Source organism: Chlorocebus sabaeus, chromosome 17, assembly GCF_047675955.1.
Source record: "Chlorocebus sabaeus isolate Y175 chromosome 17, mChlSab1.0.hap1, whole genome shotgun sequence".
NCBI classification, from domain to species: Eukaryota; Metazoa; Chordata; class Mammalia; order Primates; family Cercopithecidae; genus Chlorocebus; species Chlorocebus sabaeus.
In genome coordinates, this window is record NC_132920.1 from 28,527,233 (window position 1) to 28,546,748 (window position 19,516).

Consider the following 19,516-nt stretch of genomic DNA (forward strand, 5'->3'; position numbering starts at 1 on the left):
GGAAGAAAACGGATCTCTGGAGGTACTGGGGAATGAGCCCAAGACCTTGTGCATGATAAGTACACACTCTACCACTGAGCTATATCCCCTCATAACTCCTGTGTATTTGGAACACTGGTGACCACCATTATCTGAGTATGTGCTCTATGTCATAAAGACAATTACCATGTGTTTCCAATTCCACTGTTTTTGATTTCCCTTTATCTGAGTGCCCCCTCTCTTAGGCACGGTTACACCACGAAAAGGTACCTTAACAGTAAAAAGAAAAGCACTGTTCCTGATTTGGGATCAGCAAATCTATTTCCAAATAGAGCAAATTAACTGCATTTCAAAAGTATAACATAACCACATTGAAAATTCAGGAAAAAATTGACCTAAGAAAATGGTTTACACATTGTTCTCATTGTAAAAAGAAAAAGAACAGCAAGCAAATCTTAAACTCTATGTATCAGGAATATTTTCTGTAATGCTAAGGCGACAGCAATTCTGATATTTTGTGTGAATTTTAGGATTGGGAAAATGAAATTGTGTGCACCTGTGTGTTGTTGGAACCAGGTTCTCATTGTGGGAAAGGAGGATGGTAAAGAATAGTCCTATTGGTGATGATGGGAATTAGAGGCATCAGTATGAAGTTATACACTTAATTGTAAAATTTCTCCACAGATCTCTCTGCTAACTGGGACTAGAACAAATGATACCTCAGATGCAATGAGCAAAGATAATTCTATATATTGATTTTCAAATACCATTCCCTACTAAAAGGAACCAGCCATACTAATAGAAAGTAGCTACTAGTGTCAACTACACTGACTCCAGGACTGTGCCAGGGAAACTACAAGATGAACCTAAGATATCTTGCTGTGCCAGAATGTAGGTGCTCAGAATTGATGGGTATGATTAAAAGGACACAGAAGCCAGCTTGAAAGGGATCTAAATGGCCAAATCTGACACATTTTGAGCATTAATGATGACAATAAGTCATTATCAATCTTGGGAACTTAAACAAATAAATATGGAAGATGGGAAGATTTTCCTTACAGTTGTATGCCAAGTGGTAAATGTGGAAGTAAGGATAAAATTAGAAAATCCTCATTTGGGCCGGGCATGGTGGCTTACACCTGTAATTCCAGCACTTTGGGAGGCCAAGTTGGGGGGGATCACCTGAGGCTGGGAGTTCGAGACCAGCCTGACCAACATGGAGAAACCCCATCTCTACTAAAAATACAAAATTAGTCGGGCGTGGTAGCGCATGCCTGTAATCCCAGCTACTCAGGAGGCTGAGGCAGGAGAATTGCTTGAACCTGGGAGGCGGAGGTTGTGGTGAGCCAAGATCGCACCATTGCACTCCAGCCTGGGCAAGAAGAGTGAAATTCCATCTCAATAATAATAATAATAATAAATAATGAGAAAAACTGACATCACATGCCTCTTGGTGTGATAGAGGGTAACATGATTTCTGTGACATTTCCATAACCTGAATCTAACCATGGCTACACAAATTAAGAAACATTCCACAAAACCACAGGCATATGCTCTTCAAAAACATATTCATGTCGTGAAAGACAAGAAGACTAAGAATCTGTTCCAAAGTGAAGGAGACTGAAAAGTCAAAACAACTAGATTCATGTGTGATTCTGAAATGGCACCTAGTCTGGGAGAAAAATTTCTATAAAAGATTTTATTGATATGATTTAAATTTGTATAGACTGTATATTAGATAATACTATTTTATCAATGTTAAGTTCACTAAACTTGATAATTGTGCTGTGGTAAGAAATTGACCTCATTCTTAAGAAATACACATTGAAGTATTTAGGAATAAAAAGATATAATGTCTGAAAATCATTATCAAATAGTTTAGAGAAATATTTTTTGTCATATATAGATAAATATACATACACACACATACACACACTCACACACACACACATATAGATTCCACTGTTGCTGATTGTTTGGTTGTTGAGATGAGGAAGAGGCAAGATAGTGTTCTGAAATGATGTCAAGATTTGGACAATATGTGTTTCTCAGATGGTTCCCATTCCATTTTAAATGTTGCTAGGCTGAGACAAAGACACAAATTCCCCAATTTTTATTAGAATTTAGCAGATGGTTTGTTTTGTTTTGTTTTGAGACAGAGTTTTGCTCTTGTTGCCCAGGCTGAACTCCAATGGCGGGATCTCATCTCACTGCAAACTCGGCCTACCTGGTTCAAGCGGTTCTCCTGCCTCAGCCTCCCAAGTAGCTGGGATTACAGGTGTGCGCCACCATCCCCGACTAATTTTTTATTTTTAGTAGAGACGGGAATTTCACCATGTTGGTCAGGCTGGTCTCAAACCCCCAACCTCAGGTGATCTGCCCGTCTTGGCCTCTCAGTGTTGGGATTACAGGTGTAAGCCACTGTGCCTGGCCAGCTCCTTTGTAATCTTATAAGACCACCATAGGATATGCGGTCTGTGGTTTACTAAAATGTCAACATGTAGCACATTACTGTACTCATATCAGATTTTTGGCCTCTAGAAGTGTGAAATAATGAATTTCTGTTGTTATAAGCCACCTAATTTGGGATAATTGGTTACAGCAGCCATAGGAAACTAATCAACGACAAGCTTATTCTATTCTGCCAACTGCCTTGAGTGGTTTTGAGGCTCATAAAGTCTAAATAACGTAACATTGAAATTACCATCTTGGCAAAATTCAACAGCCCTTCGTGCTAAAAACTCTCAATAAACTAGGTATTGATGGGACGTATCTCAAAATAATAAGAGCTATTTATGACAAACCCATAGCCAATATCATATTGAATGGGCAAAAACTGGAAGCATTCTCTTTGAAAACTGGCACAAGGCAGGGATGCCCTCTCTCACCACTCCTATTCAACATAGTGTTGGAAGTTCTGGCCAGGGCAATCAGGCAGGAGAAAGAAATAAAGAGTATTCAATTAGGAAAAGAGGAAGTCAAATTGTCCCTGTTTGCAGATGACATGATTGTATATTTAGAAAACCCCATCGTCTCAGTCCACAATCTCCTTAAGCTGATAAGCAACTTCAGCAAAGTCTCAAGATACAAAATCAATGTGCAAAAATCACAAGCATTCCTATACATCAAAAACAGACAACAGAGAGCCAAATCATGAATGAACTCCCATTCACAATCGCTGCAAAGAGAACAAAATACCTAGGAATCCAACTTACATGGCATGTGAAGGACCTCTTCAAGGAGAACTACAAACCACTGCTCAACAAAATAAAAGAGGACACAAACAAATGGAAGAACATTCCATGCTCATGGATAGGAAGAATCAATATTGTGAAAATGGCCATATTGCCCAAGGTAATTTACAGATTCAATGCCATCCCCATCAAGCTACCAATGACTTTCTTCACAGAATTGGAGAAAAACTACTTTAAAGTTCATATGGAACCAAAAAAGAGCCTGCATTGTGAAGACAATCCTAAGAAAAAAGAACAAAGCTGGAGGCATCATGCTACCTGACTTCAAACTACACTACAAGGCTACAGTAACCAAAACAGCATGGTACTGGTACCAAAATAGATACATAGACCAATGGAACAGAACAGAGCCCTCAGAAATAACACCACACATCTACAACCATCTGATCTTTGACAAACCTGACAAAAACAAGAAATGGGGAGCAGATTCCCTATTTAATAAATGGTGCTGGGAAAACTGGCTAGCCATAAGTAGAAAGCTGAAACTGGATCCCTTCCTTACACCTTATATAAAAATTAATTCAAGATGGATTAAAGACTTAAATATTAGACCTAAAACCGTGAAAACCCTAGAAGAAAACCTAGGCAATACCATTCAGGGCACAGGCATGGGCAAGGACTTCACATCTAAAACACCAAAAGCAATGGCAACAAAAGGCAAAATAGACAAATGGGATCCAATTAAACTAAAGAGCTTTTGCATAGCAAAAGAAACCATCATCAGAGTGAACAGCCAACCTACAGAATGGGAGAAAACTTTTTCAATCTACTCATCTGACAAAGGGCTAATATCTAGAATCTACAAAGAACTTAAACAAATTTACAATAAAAAAATCAACCCCATCAAAAAGTGGGCAAAGGATATGAACAAACGCTTCTCAAAAGAAGACATTTATGCAGCCAACAGACACATGAAAAAATGCTCGTCATCACTGGCCATCAGAGAAACACAAATGAAAACCACAATGAGATACCATCTCACACCAGTTAGAATGGCAATCATTAAAAAGTCAGGAAACAACAGTGCTGGAGAGGATGTGGAGAAATAGGAACACTTTTACACTGTTGGTGGGACTCTAAACTAGTTCACCCTTTGTGGAAGACAGTGTGGCAATTCCTCAATGATCTAGAACTAGAAATACCATTTGACCCAGCCATCCCATTACTGGGTATATACCCAAAGGATTATAAATCATACTACTATAAAGACACACACACATGTATGTTTATTGTGGCACTATTCACAATAGCAAAGACTTGGAACCAACCCAAATATTCATCAATGATAGACTGAATTAAGAAAATGTGGCACATATACACCATGGAATACTATGCAGCCATAAAAAAGAATGAGTTCATGTCCTTTGTAGGGACATGGATGAAGCTGGAAACCATCATTCTGAACGAACTATAACAAGGACAGAAAACCAAACACCCCATGTTCTCACTCATAGGTGGGAAATTGAACAATGACAACATTTGGACATAGGATGGGGAACATTACACACCGGGGCCTGTTGCAGCGTAGGAGGAGGGGGATGGGATAGTTTTAGGAGAAATACCTAATGTAAATGAGGAGTTAATGGGTGCAGCACACCAACATGGCACATGTATACGTATGTAACAAACCTGCACATTGTGCACATGTACCCTAGAACTTAAAGTACAAAAAAAAAAAAAACTCAAGAAAAAAAATAAATTAACATCTTGAGTCACGTGTTTACTTCTCATGTGGCAGGCAACGAAAAGAGAGTAAGACACCTGAGTGTGCATTGTACTGAGGAGTGGTATTAATAACTTGGAAAATGACCATTGGAGATGCTCGGGAGCTGAACCTGAGGCCTCCTATATGTAAGACACACGTACTATCACTGAACTACATCTCCTCATGCCAAGAGATATTTGTGTGGTCCTCCAAGTACTATTGCAGTATCTGAAAACAATAAAAATATGGAAATAAAAAAATAATTTTAAAATTTAAAAGGTGGCCGGGCACGGTAGCTCGTGCTTGTAATCGCAGCAGTTTGGAAGGCGGAGGCGGGCAGATCATTTAAGAACAGAAGTTCGAGGCCAGCCGAGCCAACATGGTGAAACCCTGTCTCTACTTAAAACACAAAAATTAGCCGGGCATGATGGCACACACCTGTAATCCCAGCTGCTCAGAGGTTGAGGCAGGAGAATCTCTTGAACCTGGGAGGTGGAGGCTGCAGTGAGCTGAGATGGCACCACTGCACTCCAGCCTGGGGGACAGAGTGAGACTCTGTCTCAAAAAACAAACAAACAAACAAAAACCAAAAAAACCCTAAAAAGGTATTTCTCCAATCTAAAGATGTAAAAAATTAAATAAAATGAAAAATAAAGGAATATCTCACTCTGTTCTGTGGGTCACCATTCCTGGGTTCATTGTTTTAGCACTAAGTGTTGGGTGTAGAAGCAGGATTTGTGACCATTTTAAGTTAGAAGACCCCCAGCTGTGGGGGATATTGAAATTTTGGCAAATAAAGTTTGAAATGGAACACAAAATACTGGAAACTTGCATTAGATAACTGACCAGCTTTTTCCTGAATAAAACACTTCTGCTACTGCCGTTTGCTCCTCAGGAATGGTAAGAGCAAAACTTTGATGAGAAAACCCGAGGTGAGAATAAAAGCACATGCAACTTGTTATTCATTGCCAAGGGGTTCTTGACTGTATTACAGCATGAAGGCAACTGAGGAGGTTCATGGAGTAGTCCAGAATAATGTTCACGACATGAAGTAAATAGTAGATTCAAGGATGGAGAAAAACTTTGAAATTTTGAAAGCACGTTCATAGGTAGCTAGACACAGGATTCGAAGACTTATTGGATCTATAGAGCAAGCCAGAAAGTGGGGAATCCGTAAAAGAAAGCCTCAACAAACAGGAGGAAAAAAAGCAGAATAGAGAGGCTTATTGTTCTTTGAAGGAATGAATAAGATATTAGGAGTAGGAGGCGAGTTTGTTTGGGAACGTGTTGAACTTACTATATTCTTCCTTAGGATCCTGCCCATTGATGAAACACAGTGAACTCAGCCCAGTGCTCTGACCTGAATACGTGGAGGTGGGAGTGAGTAGAAGGCACCAATAAAGTGTGAGTACAATGAGAACTCAAAGTGTCCTTTGAGATATGAAGATCAGGAACTTATTTACTGATAGTTGTGAAAAGCAAAAAAATGAACTTCTTCCTAGATAATCTTCAACCCTGGAATTCACACTGGTTATCGCCATGGACTTGAAACTTTCACAAAAGACCCAGAAAGTCTCATTTCCTGCCAGTTTCCCAGTAGGTATTATCTTTTCTCATTCATCTTCATTCTCATCCTCCATGTGTATGACTTTACCTATATTGGTAAGTATATCACTGAGCCCCTTTCGAAGTTGAGACCACCTTATGGTTTGGCAGAATTTCTCTCAGTTGGCTCATGGGGATAGTGGAATAGGTAAGAGGAAACATAAATGGCAGGTTTCACTGAAATTGGGTATTAGAGATGTGTCACCCAAAAAACTCTACAAGTTCTGGGGTGTGTGTGTGTGTGGTGGGGGGTACGTGAAAGTGCTGGGAGGATGTGAGGAAAGTTATGTAGGCTGTTTGATGATGTGAAAGTTTCCAGGGTCATCATGTGATTATTCTCTGACTTGCACCTGAAGAAACCAAGATACCAGTTAGATTACCCGAAGTTCTTCACAAGGAGGTGTTTCTTTTTCTTTCTTTCTTTCTTTTTTTTTTTTTCTCTGTTTGCCCCAAGGTACAGAGAACACTGTGAGAATTGTTTATTAAGTTTCTGTAAGCATTCAGAAATATCTGTGCATGGGGAGACATAGGATGAGTTCCAAATATATGAGATTTTTCTGATGAACCAACCACTTATCTCAGGAGATAGAACTCATTCATACCTAATTACTCTGTTCAGGGAGCCTGTAGACATGCGAAAGACATCTCTAGTGCATCTAGAACCAGAGAGAAGATAGTAACTGGTTGAGTATTGTTTTCCTAAAGTTGACAGATCAAAAGGGTGGAGTAATAGTTTTCACGTAAGGAACTTTTATATGATAATCTAGAAATTGAATTCACACTCTATATTCTTTGGTATTTACATCTTGATTTGTTGACAGGGAGAGGGAGGTTTGATTACACTGTTGTAAGTCTCCCACCTTGATTGAATATTAAAAAAGAATTCCTGAACTAGACAGTAAAGGTTAAATAATATTTTTTCTTCAATTAAATATGTATTTGAAAAGAATAAAGCTCTACCTTTTGAGTCAGATTGACTACATGGTCTAATGAATAGTGTCTGCTTCCATGTCACTGTGCAACCAATGGTCCTGCCCACCTGCCACTTCCCACACATTCACCCAAGGTCTCACACATGGCCACGTCCTCATTCCTCTCAGAAGTACTTAATATTTTTTTTTTTTTTTTTGAGATGGAGTCTCATTGTGTCACCCAGGCTGGAGTGCAGTGGCACGATCTTGGCTCACTGCAACCTCCGCCTCCCGGGTTCAAGCAATTCTCCTGCCTCAGCCTCCTAAGTAGCAGCAATTACAGGTGGCCACCACCATGCCCAGCTGATTTTTGAAAGAGGTTCTTAATTTCTGCCTGTAGAAAAAATTTTTTAAATATGATCTCATTGAAATATATAACCCCAAAATAAAATATAGTTGAATTTCCAAAATTCATCTATAATGTACCTTAAAATGATTCACTATTGTCCCAGGCCAAAGATAGGCACTGTTTGCCCTCAAAGAAGTATTTCTGTCTTTCATATGTCATTTGTTTTCGTTGTCCCAAGATGTTTTTGAAATCTCCATCCTATACTTCCTATAAAGCTATAGGATTATATTAAACTCTTGGTTTTTGCATCCTATCCATTTCTACCTTAAATTAGAGGTGGATTTCCTTAAACTCTATTGTGGGGAGCAGAAAAAAATATTTCCATTTGGGCCTGAGCCCTAGCATAAAGCAATGGTAATAATTGATGATATTCTTCCTCACACTTTTACTATATTCCTTTGCAAATTGATTCCCATGATTGAAGCCTGTGAATAATTTTCTCCTTCCACAGTGGGTATAAGTGGCAAAGAGACATTGTGGAACTGTACGTTGAAAACAAGAGAAGAGAGAAAAAATGTCAACAGAACAGAAAATTATCTATTTCCCACATCAAGAAAGTGTGGTTCCTCAGTACTAGCTCTGAATCTTTCTTTAAAGAAGTAAACTGAAACCCAAGACATCTTAATCTGAGAAAGAATGACTTTTGGAACTTATTTTCTCCACTGAAAATTTCCTAATCACTTAACAGGGAGAGAGGTGGCCTGACATTATATCGGAAACCCAGGATTTCCCAATTCTTGCGATATCCTTCAGCTCACACGTTCATTAGGATTAGCAAGGGTTTTGGATCTTTAAAATCTATCACAGGGCTTAGAATACAAAATGGAGTTAATACAAAAACTCCTGAAGATTTGGTAGTAGTTGATCAGGAGAGGGCTGTGTATTCTGGAATGATTACAAGATCTTATCCTATTTAAAATGTTTCAGAGTAAAGATACAAACTTCCCAGTTTATATTAAAAGTTAGCACAGCCTTATTGCAAAACTTGAGAAATTTTTATTTTATTTTATTTTTTTTGAGACGGAATCTCACTTTGTCACCCAGGCTGGAGTGCAGTGGCAGGATCTCAGCTCATTGCAAGCTCCACCTCCCGGGTTCACGCCATTCTCCTGCCTCAGCCTCCCGAGTAGCTGAGACTACAGGCGCCCGCCACCTTGCCCGGCGAGTTTTTTGTATTTTTTAGTAGAGACGGGGTTTCACCGTGTTAGCCAGGATGGTCTCGATCTCCTGACCTCGTGATCCACCCGTCTCGGCCTCCTAAAGTGCTGGGATTACAGGCTTGAGCCACCGCGCCCGGCCGATAAATTTTTATTAAAAAGATAATGAAGGCCAGGTGTGGTGGCTCATGCCTGTAATCCCAGCACTTTGTGAGACAAGCAGATCATGAGGTCAGGAGTTCGAGACCAACCTGGCCAATATGGTGAAACCCCGTCCCTACTAAAAATATAAAAAATTAGCCGGGCGCCTGTTGTCCCAGTTACTCGGGAATGCTGAGGCAGGAGAATCACTTGAATCGGGGAGGCGGAGGTTGCAGTGAGCCGAGAGCGCGCCACGGCACTCCAACCTGGACGACAGAGTGAGATTCTGTCTCAAAAAAAAAAAAAGAAAAAGAAAAAAGAAAATGAAAACTTTACATCATATTCAATCATGAATAGTGATTCAAAAAATATTAATAAATACAATATTACCAGAGAGAGAGGGAACAGAGTCAATGATAAGAACACAAAAATGATACAGCAATAGAAATAGATTTTTTTGGGCCGGGCGCGGTGGCTCAAGCCTGTAATCCCAGCACTTTGGGAGGCCGAGACGGGCGGATCACGAGGTCAGGAGATCGAGACCATCCTGGCTAACACGGTGAAACCCCGTCTCTACTAAAAAAATACAAAAAACTAGCCGGGCGCGGTGGCGGCAAAAAAAGAAATAGATTTTTTTTTGCAATTGTTTCCTATGTTAGAGTAGAAAATTGGGGAAAAAAATACAGCTGTGTATTTATACCATACACCCTTACTCCACGTCAAAGCACGTCATAATGCTGCTTAAATATGCAAAAGAATCTCTTGTGGATCCTGTTAAACTGCTGCTTCTGGTTCAATACGTCTGAGGTGAAGCTGAGATTTCGCTCTTCTAACAAGCTCTTGTGTGGACCAAGAGTCTGAAAAATATCTTTACGATAGAGGGCGCCCCTGTCTTAGGTAAAATTACTTCTGTAACGTCATCTAAGGGAAGTCAAATTATCCGGCAGGAGTAAAGACAGAATAAAACTGGAAATCAATGCGTAAACTTTGAGATCTTCAGCAGAGCATGCTTCCCAATGGAGCTATTTCGGCAGAAGTGTGACGCCTCTACATTCCCTGATGAAAATAACTCTCAATTTCCCAGTTTGGAAGGCTCTGCGTTTCTCAGTACTCAGCCTGCAATGGATCATGGCTACAAGGACCAGAAAAGAAAGGAAATTGTCTGAGAGCTTACGTTTTACTTTTATTAAATATTTCTACATTTATCTTTTATTTCCTACTTTTTAAATAATAATACTGCAAAGTAATAATACCCCAAAGGTTAATGAGCTCGTCAATTTGGCGACGCCATTGAAGTTTTGGAATCGGGAGCCGTCTTTGTCTTCCAGCTCCATCTTTTCCACCTTTTGCTTGGGCAGCCCCCGTGAGTCGTGTCAAGGCTGAGGAGTAGAAATGGAACAGCACTAATATTAATGGCGAAACCTTTGTGAAATAGGTTTGCTTTCTGTTTAACAAGGAAAAGAAAGTAAAGCAACGGAAAATAATTTAAACACAAAAAAAACTGGAGGTGCCGGGGATTGAACCCGGGGCCTCGTGCATGCTAAGCACGCGCTCTACCACTGAGCTACACCCCCTTATTGAAACCACTCTCTCGAGAATATATTCAAGACAGAATCTGACCATTTTGCTACGTTTCAGAACAATTAGTTATAATAAGCCAAAGTCTACTTTATTTAGCTATTTCTTATATCTTAAATTTAGGTTTTGTGTCCCTGTTTGCTGATAGCTGAGCAAATCGCATTCTACACCGAAGGCCTCTATTGATGGTCCTGGGATTTTTCTGCTCGTCAGTCCGGAGTCACTTCCCGGCCACCATTAGAAGAACCAGGGATGAAACATTTTCTCCCGAGTCTTGACTGTCTCCTTTCTTTCTCCGCTGCTTTAAAGGGCTGCGAGAAAGTCACAAAGTACAAAGCGAGGCATTTAGAAACCATATTAGATGCAGATGGCGAGGGAAGACAGGTGGACAAAAGCAGACAGGTTCGTGTCGGTGCAGCCACTGCTTTGGACCGGAGCGTCAGTCCCGCCGGCGGCCGGAGTGCTAAGCCCAGCAAGGCGCGGACTTGGGCGCTAGGAAGAGGAGCACGCGCCAGATCGCGCCCCCTTTCGGGCAGAATCTGCTCCTGGTCCGGTCCCGATTCGGCAGAAAAAGATAGGAGGGCGGTATACATTCAACACGAACATGAACGATTCATCAAGCCCTCCGTGTGCCGGGTCTGGCTCACTAACCTCATCCTCTGAGCTCTGGATTTCTGCCTCCCAGCCCAACGAAACCACAGGGTCTCAGCCAATATTTGGAGAGTAGCTTAAATGGGCAGAAAGACAAGATAAGGGGATGTGATGAATAATAGAAATATCCAATCCTATTATCAGCCCAACTGAGATTAAAGGGACGTCAATCACACTTGAATACTTTATAAAAAAATAAAAAAGTTTGCAAAGGGTCGCATACAAGAAGAATAAAGTGGGTTTTTTCATAAAAATGTGGATTCAGGGGCACTACCGGAAATAATCAAGGAACGGGGAGGAGTGTGGTGAGAGAGTTTGGGTCCAGTATACCTCTGTCTCCGCACCACATTCTTTTGTAGTACCTGTGAAACATACATGAAAATGGACCACAGAAGAAAACCTCCGTAAGTTCCAAAGCATATTAGTTACACAAACATCATTCTCTGACCATCATGCAATAAAACTAGAAATTGATAAAATAAAAAATAAAAGTCTCTTCTACCTGAAAATGTTAAAGCATGCTATAATACAACTTGAGTCAAGAAGGAAATACAAATTTTAATTACACAATTTTTTGAAAAGGACAAAAGTGCAAATGTGACATAGAATCTGTGAGATAGAGCTAAAGCATTTACCAGAAGGAAATTTAGTCCCTCACATACCTATATCGATAACAACGAAAAACAACAAATGAATCAAACACAGCTCAAGATGCTATTAAATGAACAACAAAATAAAATAAAAGCATGAGGAAGGAAGGGTTATAAGGACAAACTCAGAATGAGTTAGAAACAAAGTAGAACTAATAAAGATACAAAAAAGCTGGATATTTGAAAGTCAACAAAATAGACAAACCTCTAGCCAACAAAGAGAAAATAAGTGCAAATACACAAAATTAGAACTAACTGAAGGAAATAATCATCAACACAGAAGACTTTTTTTGAAATCATCAGAGATAATATAACACAACCAGCAAATAACTGGCAAACTTGGTGGATTTTGTAGATAAATGTAGCATACTCAAATTAACCCTTGTAGAGACAGAAAGTCTAAACAGACCAGTTAAGAAAAATAGTTTAACAGGCATACTCAATAAAAAGGGCACCAAGCTCAAATACTTCCATAAAGAAATTCTTCCAAACTGTCAAATATCAAAAAATCATGATGCTACTTAAATTATTCGAAGCATAGAAACCAGCATTTTATAAAGTTAGTATAACATTGATCACAAACATTTCAGTTTGCACTAAAAATGCAAACTACAGGTCAATTTCACATATGAAATATATGAAATGTAATGCCTAAATCTGAAATAAAATTAATAGTAAACAATCCAACAGCACATTTAAAACAATAATACAGATGTCCAAGTGGGGTTTATTCCAGGCATGTAAAGATCACTAATTATTAGGAAAGATATTAATATAATCCATTGTAATTGGAACTGGAGGTCATTATGTTAAGTAAAGTAAGTGAGAAACAGAAAGACAAATTTCACATCTTTTCAGTCATATGTGGGAGTTAAAAATGTTGATCTCATGGAGGTAGAGAGTAGAATCATAGACACCAGGGTCAGGGAAGGGTGTGTGCGTTGGAGCTGCGTACAAAGAGAGGTTGGTCAATGGGTACAAACATATAATTAGATAGAAGGCATAGGTTCTTTTTTTTTTTTGAGTTGGAGTCTGGCTCTCTTGCCCAGGCTGGAGTGCAGTGGCACCATCCCAGCTCACTGCAACCTCTACCTCCCAGGTTCAAGTGATTCTTCTGCCTCAGCCTCCCGAGTAGCTGGGATTCGAGGTGCCTGCCACCACAGCCAGCCTCTAATGTTGATAGTAGAGTAGGGTGACTGTAGTTAGCAACAATGTATTGTGTATTTCAAAGTAGCTAGAAGAGAGAACCTGAAACCAACACACAGAAATGATAAATACTCAAAGTGATGGATACCCCAAATACACTGACCTTACTCATAGTAAGTGAAATACATACTAAATTAGATTGAATAGCATACTTTGTTGTCAAGGTTGCCAAGAAATTAGTCTTTTCATAGAGTACTGGTGGGAATGGAAAATGGTATAATTCCAAGGGCAGAAAATTTGCAGTATCTAGAAAAAGGGTATAATTATTTACCCTTTAACCCACAAATTCACTTCTACAAAGCTATCCCTAATATATACTATCAAAATTAAAAGGGCCAGGCACAGTGGCTTACTCCTGTAATCTCAACCCTTTGGAAGGCTGAGGCTGGCAAATCACTTGAGGCCAAAAGTTTGAGACCAGCCTGGCCAACATGGTGAAACCCTGTCTCTACTAAAAATACAAAAAGTAGTCAGGTGTGATGGCGGGCGCTTGTAATTTCAGCTCCTCAAGAGGCTGAGGCAGGAGAATTGCTTGAATCCAGGAGGCAGAGGGTGCAGTAAGCCAGTATCACACCATAGCACTCCAGCCTGGGCGACAGAGCAAGACTCCATCTCAAATAATAACTAAATAAATAAATAAGAAGGAAAATAGATGCATGACTATTCATCACAACTCTGTTTGTAAAGCAAAAGAAGGAAACAATCCAGGCCAGGTGCGGTGGCTCACGCCTGTAGTCCCAGCACTTTGGGAGGCTGAGGCAGGTGGATCACAAGGTCAGGAGATCGAGACCACCCTGGCTAACACGATGAAAAACCCTGTCTCTACTAAAAGTACAAAAAATTAGCCGGGCGTGGTGGTGGGTGCCTGTAGTCCCAGCTATTCGGGAGGCTGAGGCAGGAGAATCACTTGAACCTGGGAGGGGAAGGTTGCAGTGAGCCAAGATCACTCCGCTGCACTCTAGCCTGGGAGACAGAGTGAGACTCCCTCTCAAAAAAAAAAAAAAAAAAAAAAAAAAGAAGGAAACAATCCAAATGCCAAATGTCTGACAAAAGGGTCAATTTGAGAAAACTATGGTACATCAATATAATGTCACTGTAAAAGGAATACAAAATGATCAGCTTCAATCTCCCCTTCCCCTATGAAGAAGGGTGTATATGCATCTGAACTTCACTGGGACACTGGGCAATCACTCTCCTGCAATTACCCCATGCTTATGTATGTTAAATAAATGCTGTGTGTCTTTTTCTTTTATTAATCTGCCTTTGTCACTTCATTTTCAGCAAATTTCAGTGGGCAGAGAAGAAACTTTTCCTCCATCCTTAGATAGTTAATACTCTACCTTGAGCATGGCACACAGAGAATACTGAGGTGCCAATAGCTCTTACTGCAGCATGTGAGGCAGTGGCTTCAAAACAGGAAATACAAGCCAAGAGGATTTCAGACTACTGCACTCTGTCCACTGAGTGTTCAGCATCTAGAACATTTCTTTCACAAACAGAAGCATGCAATTGTTCCCACCTCTAGCTCCAGAGTCCTAGCTCAGAGATTGTTCCTATAGAAATAAGTGAGCCAGCCAGGCATGGTGGCTCATGTCTATAATACCAGCACTTTGGGAGACCAAGATGGGCGGATCACCTGAGGTCACGAGTTTGAGACCAGCCTGGCCAACATGGCGAAAACCCATCTCTACTAAAAATACAAAAAAAAAAAAAAAAGCTGGGCATGGTGGTGTGTGCCTGTAATCCCAGCTACTATGGAGGCTGAGGCAGGAGAATCGCTTGAACCCAGGAGGTGGAGGTTGCAGTGAGCTGAGATTGCGCCACTACACCCCAGCCTGAGCGACAGAGCAAGACTCCATCTCAAAAAAAACAAAAAAGAAGAAGTGAGCCGAAAATTAGATAGCTTCCAATCCTTCCCAAAATAATTAATTTAATTTGTAACAGAGAATAGAGAAGTTGAAAGCTAAGGGCATTCTCAAGAATGGTGGAGATTCTGATGAAAGGTAATTGGGAGGAAATTTGTGAATCTAAGAAAGATGGATCTTAAACTGCAGTCTGGCTATTATGCAGGAGAGCATCAGGAGATAAGACAGTTAGGAGGAACTCTTTTGGGGTCGGGACAAATATCAAATACTTACATCAGAAACTATTCCATTTAAGGAGCTACATTTTGGTTGGATTTGTTCATAGAGGAATTTATAACTCAGGGCATTGTTGAAAACAATGCAAAAACTGGTCAGCAATAACTGAAACATAACAGTAGGGTGTGGTCAGAAAAAGAGTGAAAAAGAATGTTGCCAGCACCACTGTCATCCCAGGGTAACTGGGGGCATACCGAAAACTGCATCACCATGAAGGGTAATGTCAGAGGATTAGCACTCCTGGGAGTGAAATATCCAGGGATACACAATACTGCATGTTAACAAAATGAAGGGCAATAATCACATGATCATCTCAACTGACATAGAGAAAGCATTCAACAAAATTCAACACACTTTTATGAAAAAAGCATTCAGCAAACTAGGAATAGAATGAAACTACCTCAACTTAATAAAAGCCATACATGAAAAGCCCACAGGTAATATATTCAGTGGCCTTAAGTTTTTCCTCTAAGATCTAGAACAAGGCAAGGAAGCTTACTCTCACCACTACTGTTCAGCATAGCACTAGAAGTCCTACTCAGAGCAATCAGACAAGAAAAAGAGCCCCATTGCGGTGGCTACCGCCTGTAATTCCAGCACTTCGGGAAGCTGAGAGGGTGCACTGCTTAAGCCCAAGTGTTCAAGATCAGCCTAGGCAACATGGTGAAACCCCATCACCACAAAAACTAGCCAGACACGATGGCATACGCCTGTAATCCCAACTACTTGGGAGGCTGAGGCAAGAACCCGGGAGGCGGAGGTTGCAGTGAGCTGAGATCACACCATTGCACTTCAGCATGGGTGACAGAGCCAGACCCTGTCTTGAAAGAAAAGAAAAGGAAGAAGAAAAAAGGAAACAAAAGTCATCCAAATTGGAAAAGAATACTAAAATTATCTGTTTACAGATGGCATGATCACATCACACAAAAAAGCTATTACAACTAATAAACAACTTTAGGAAAGTAGCAAGGTATAAAATGAACACACAAAAATCAGTTGCATTTCTACAAACTACAATGACCAACCTGAAAAGAAAATTAAGTAAACAATCTCATTTACTATAGCACCAAAAAGAATAAAATATTTAGGCATAAACTGAACCAAGGAGGTAAAAGACTCGTACAGGAAAAACTATAAAACATTGCTAAAAGAAATCAGGGAAGATACAAATAAATGGAAAGTCATCCTGTGCTTGTGGAGTGGAAGACTTTAATACTGTGAATACGTACCTATTATCCAACGTAACCCACAGATTCAATGGAACTCTTGTCAAAAACTCAATGGTATTTTTTGCAGAAACAGGAAAAAACCATCCTAAGACTCATATAGAATCTCCAGGGAACCCGAATAGCCAAAACAATCTTGAAAAAGAAGAACAAAGCTGTAGAATTCACTCTTCCTGATTTTGAACCATACTACAAAGCAATGTTAAGATGGTTGTAGGGGCCAGGTGAGGTGGCTCATGCCTGTAATCCCAGCACTTTGGGAGGCTGAGGCGGGTGGATCACTAGGTCAGGAGTTCGAGGCCAGCCTGGCCAGCATAGTAAAACCCTCTCTCTACTAAAAATACAAAGGATTAGTTGGGCATGGTGGTGCGCACCTATAGTCCCAGCTACAGCGGGAGGGTGAGGCAGGAGAATTGCTTGAACCCGGAAGATAGAGGTTGCAGTGAGCCGAGATTGTGCCACTGCACTCCAGCGACAGAGCGAGACTCCATCTCAAAAAAAAAAAAAAAAAAAGATGGTTGTAGTACTGACATAAAGACAGGTATATGGACTCATGGAACAGAGAGCCCAGAAATAAATCCTTGCATATATGGATGAATAATTTTGACAATGATGCCAAGAACTACACAATGGAGAAAGGACAGATCCTTTAACAAACAGTATTGGAAAAAGTGGATATCTACATGCAAAAGAAAGAAGTGGACCTTATCTCCATACATATGCAAAAAAATTAATTCAGAATGGGTTAAAGACCTAACATAAGACCAAAAACTATACAACTCCTAGAAGAAAACATAGAGGAAAAGCTTCAGGATATTGGATTTGACAGTGATTTCTTGGAGAGGCCACCAAGAACACAGACAACAAAAGCAAAAATAGACAAATGGGCCCACGCCAAACTTAAAAACTTCTGCACATCAAAGGAAACAATCAAAAAAGTGAAAACACAACTTATAGAACAGGAGGAAAAAGTTTGCAACTGATAAAGGGCTAATATCCACCGTATATAAGGAACTTCTATAACTCAATAACAAAAAACTAATATCCTGATTTAAAAATGGGCAACAGACTTTAATAAACATTTCTTGAAAAAGATACACAAATAACCAATAAGCATGTGAAAAAATGCTCAACATGACTAATCATTAAAGAAATAGAAATCAAAATCACAATGACATATAACCTCACATCTGTTAGGATGGTCCCGTGAAAAGAACAGAAAATAACAAGTGTTAGAAAGGATATGCAGAAATTGGAACTGTGTGCACTGTTGGTGGGAATGTAAAGTGGTACAGCCATTATGAAAAACAGTGTGGAGTTCGTGGTCTATATACATATATATACATGTATATATACAAGTTTTATGTTTTCATCCACAGTTACTGGTTCATAACTTCCATCTCCCTTGTTACAGTCTTTTGTTATAATGTTGTATGTGTTAGGCCTCAGGGGCAGGCCTCAAGGAACAGAATCTTTCTCCTGCCTTCCTTTCACCTGCCCCAAGGCAGAACTCTAATATTACCCCATCTTTTTCATTATGGGTCTTAAGACCCTCCTCTGGGAGGCTCCAGCCTCATATCCTGGAGGAAGGAATGCTTCCATAAAAACCCAAGAGGACTGGGTTCGAAGGCCTCCAGATAGCTGAACCCATGGAGGTTCCTGGAGGGTGGCATGCCCAGAGAGGGCATGGAAGCCCCATACCCCTTCCACCATACCTTGCCCTTCATGTCTATTCATCTGTGTCCTTTATAATATCCTTTATAATAAACTGGTAAATGTAAATGTTTCCCTGAGTTCTATGAGCCACTCCAGCAAATTAATTGAACCCAAAGAGGAGGTTGTAGGAACCCCAACTTGAAACCAGTCAGTCAAGAAGTCCCAGAGACCCGGACTTGCAACTGGTATCTGAGGTTATAAGGGGAAGTCTTGGGGACTGAGCTCCCAATCTGCAGGAACTGAAATTACCTTCAGGTAGATAGTGTCAGAAGTGAATTGGAGGACACCTAGCTGGTGTCTGCTGCTTGATGTATGGGGGAAAACCTTCACACATTTAGCCACAGTAGTCTTCTATATTGATGATTATTGTGGTGTGAGACTAGAGGAAAATGGTTGGTGAGAGTTTTCCCAACACAAAATTAAAATTATGATTCTCATACAATCCAGCAATCCTACTTCTGGAGGGGGTTTCAAAAGAATTCAAAAGCATTCAAAGTAGGATCCTAAAGAGATAATTGCAGCATTATTCACACTAGCCAAGAGGTAAAAGCAAAACAAATGTCAGTTGACAGATGAATGGATATACAAAATGTGGTATATACATACAATGGGATATTATGTAGCCTTAAAAAAGAAGGAAATCCTATCACATACTACAATAATAGATAAATCTTGAGGACATTATGGTAAGTGAAGTAAGCCAGTCACAAAAGAACAGACACTGTATGATTCCACTAATATGAAGTATCTAAAGTAGGCAAAATTACAGAAACAGAAGGTAGAAAGGTTGTTGCCAAGGACTGGCTGGAAGGGAGAGGAGAATTCGTGTTTGTTGGGCATAGAGTTTCAGTGTAGAAAGATGAAAGTGTTTCAGAGATCTGTTGCATAACAATGTGAATATACTTAATTATGGGGCGCGGTGGCTCACACATGTAATCCCAGCATTTTGGGAGACCGAGGTGTGTGGATCACGAGGTCAGGAGTTTGAGACCAGACTGGCCAACATGGTGAAATTCTGTCTCTACTAAAAACACAAAAATTAGCTGGGCATGGGGGTGCACGCCTGTAGTCCCAACTACTGGGGAAGCTGAGGCAGAAGAATCATTTGAACCCGGGAGTCGGAGGTTGCAGTGAGCTCAGATTGTGCCACTGCACTCCAGCCTCGGGGACAGAGTGAGACTCCATCT

General features: G+C 40.3%; 1 non-coding gene across 1 annotated transcript; it reads right to left on the reverse strand.

Moving 5' to 3' along the window:
- Positions 1–10,663: 10,663 nt before the first annotated feature.
- TRNAA-AGC (transfer RNA alanine (anticodon AGC)) lies at positions 10,664–10,735 on the reverse strand. The gene has a single exon. It is a non-coding gene; the product is annotated as a tRNA-Ala (tRNA).
- Between the last annotated feature and the right edge of the window lie 8,781 nt (positions 10,736–19,516).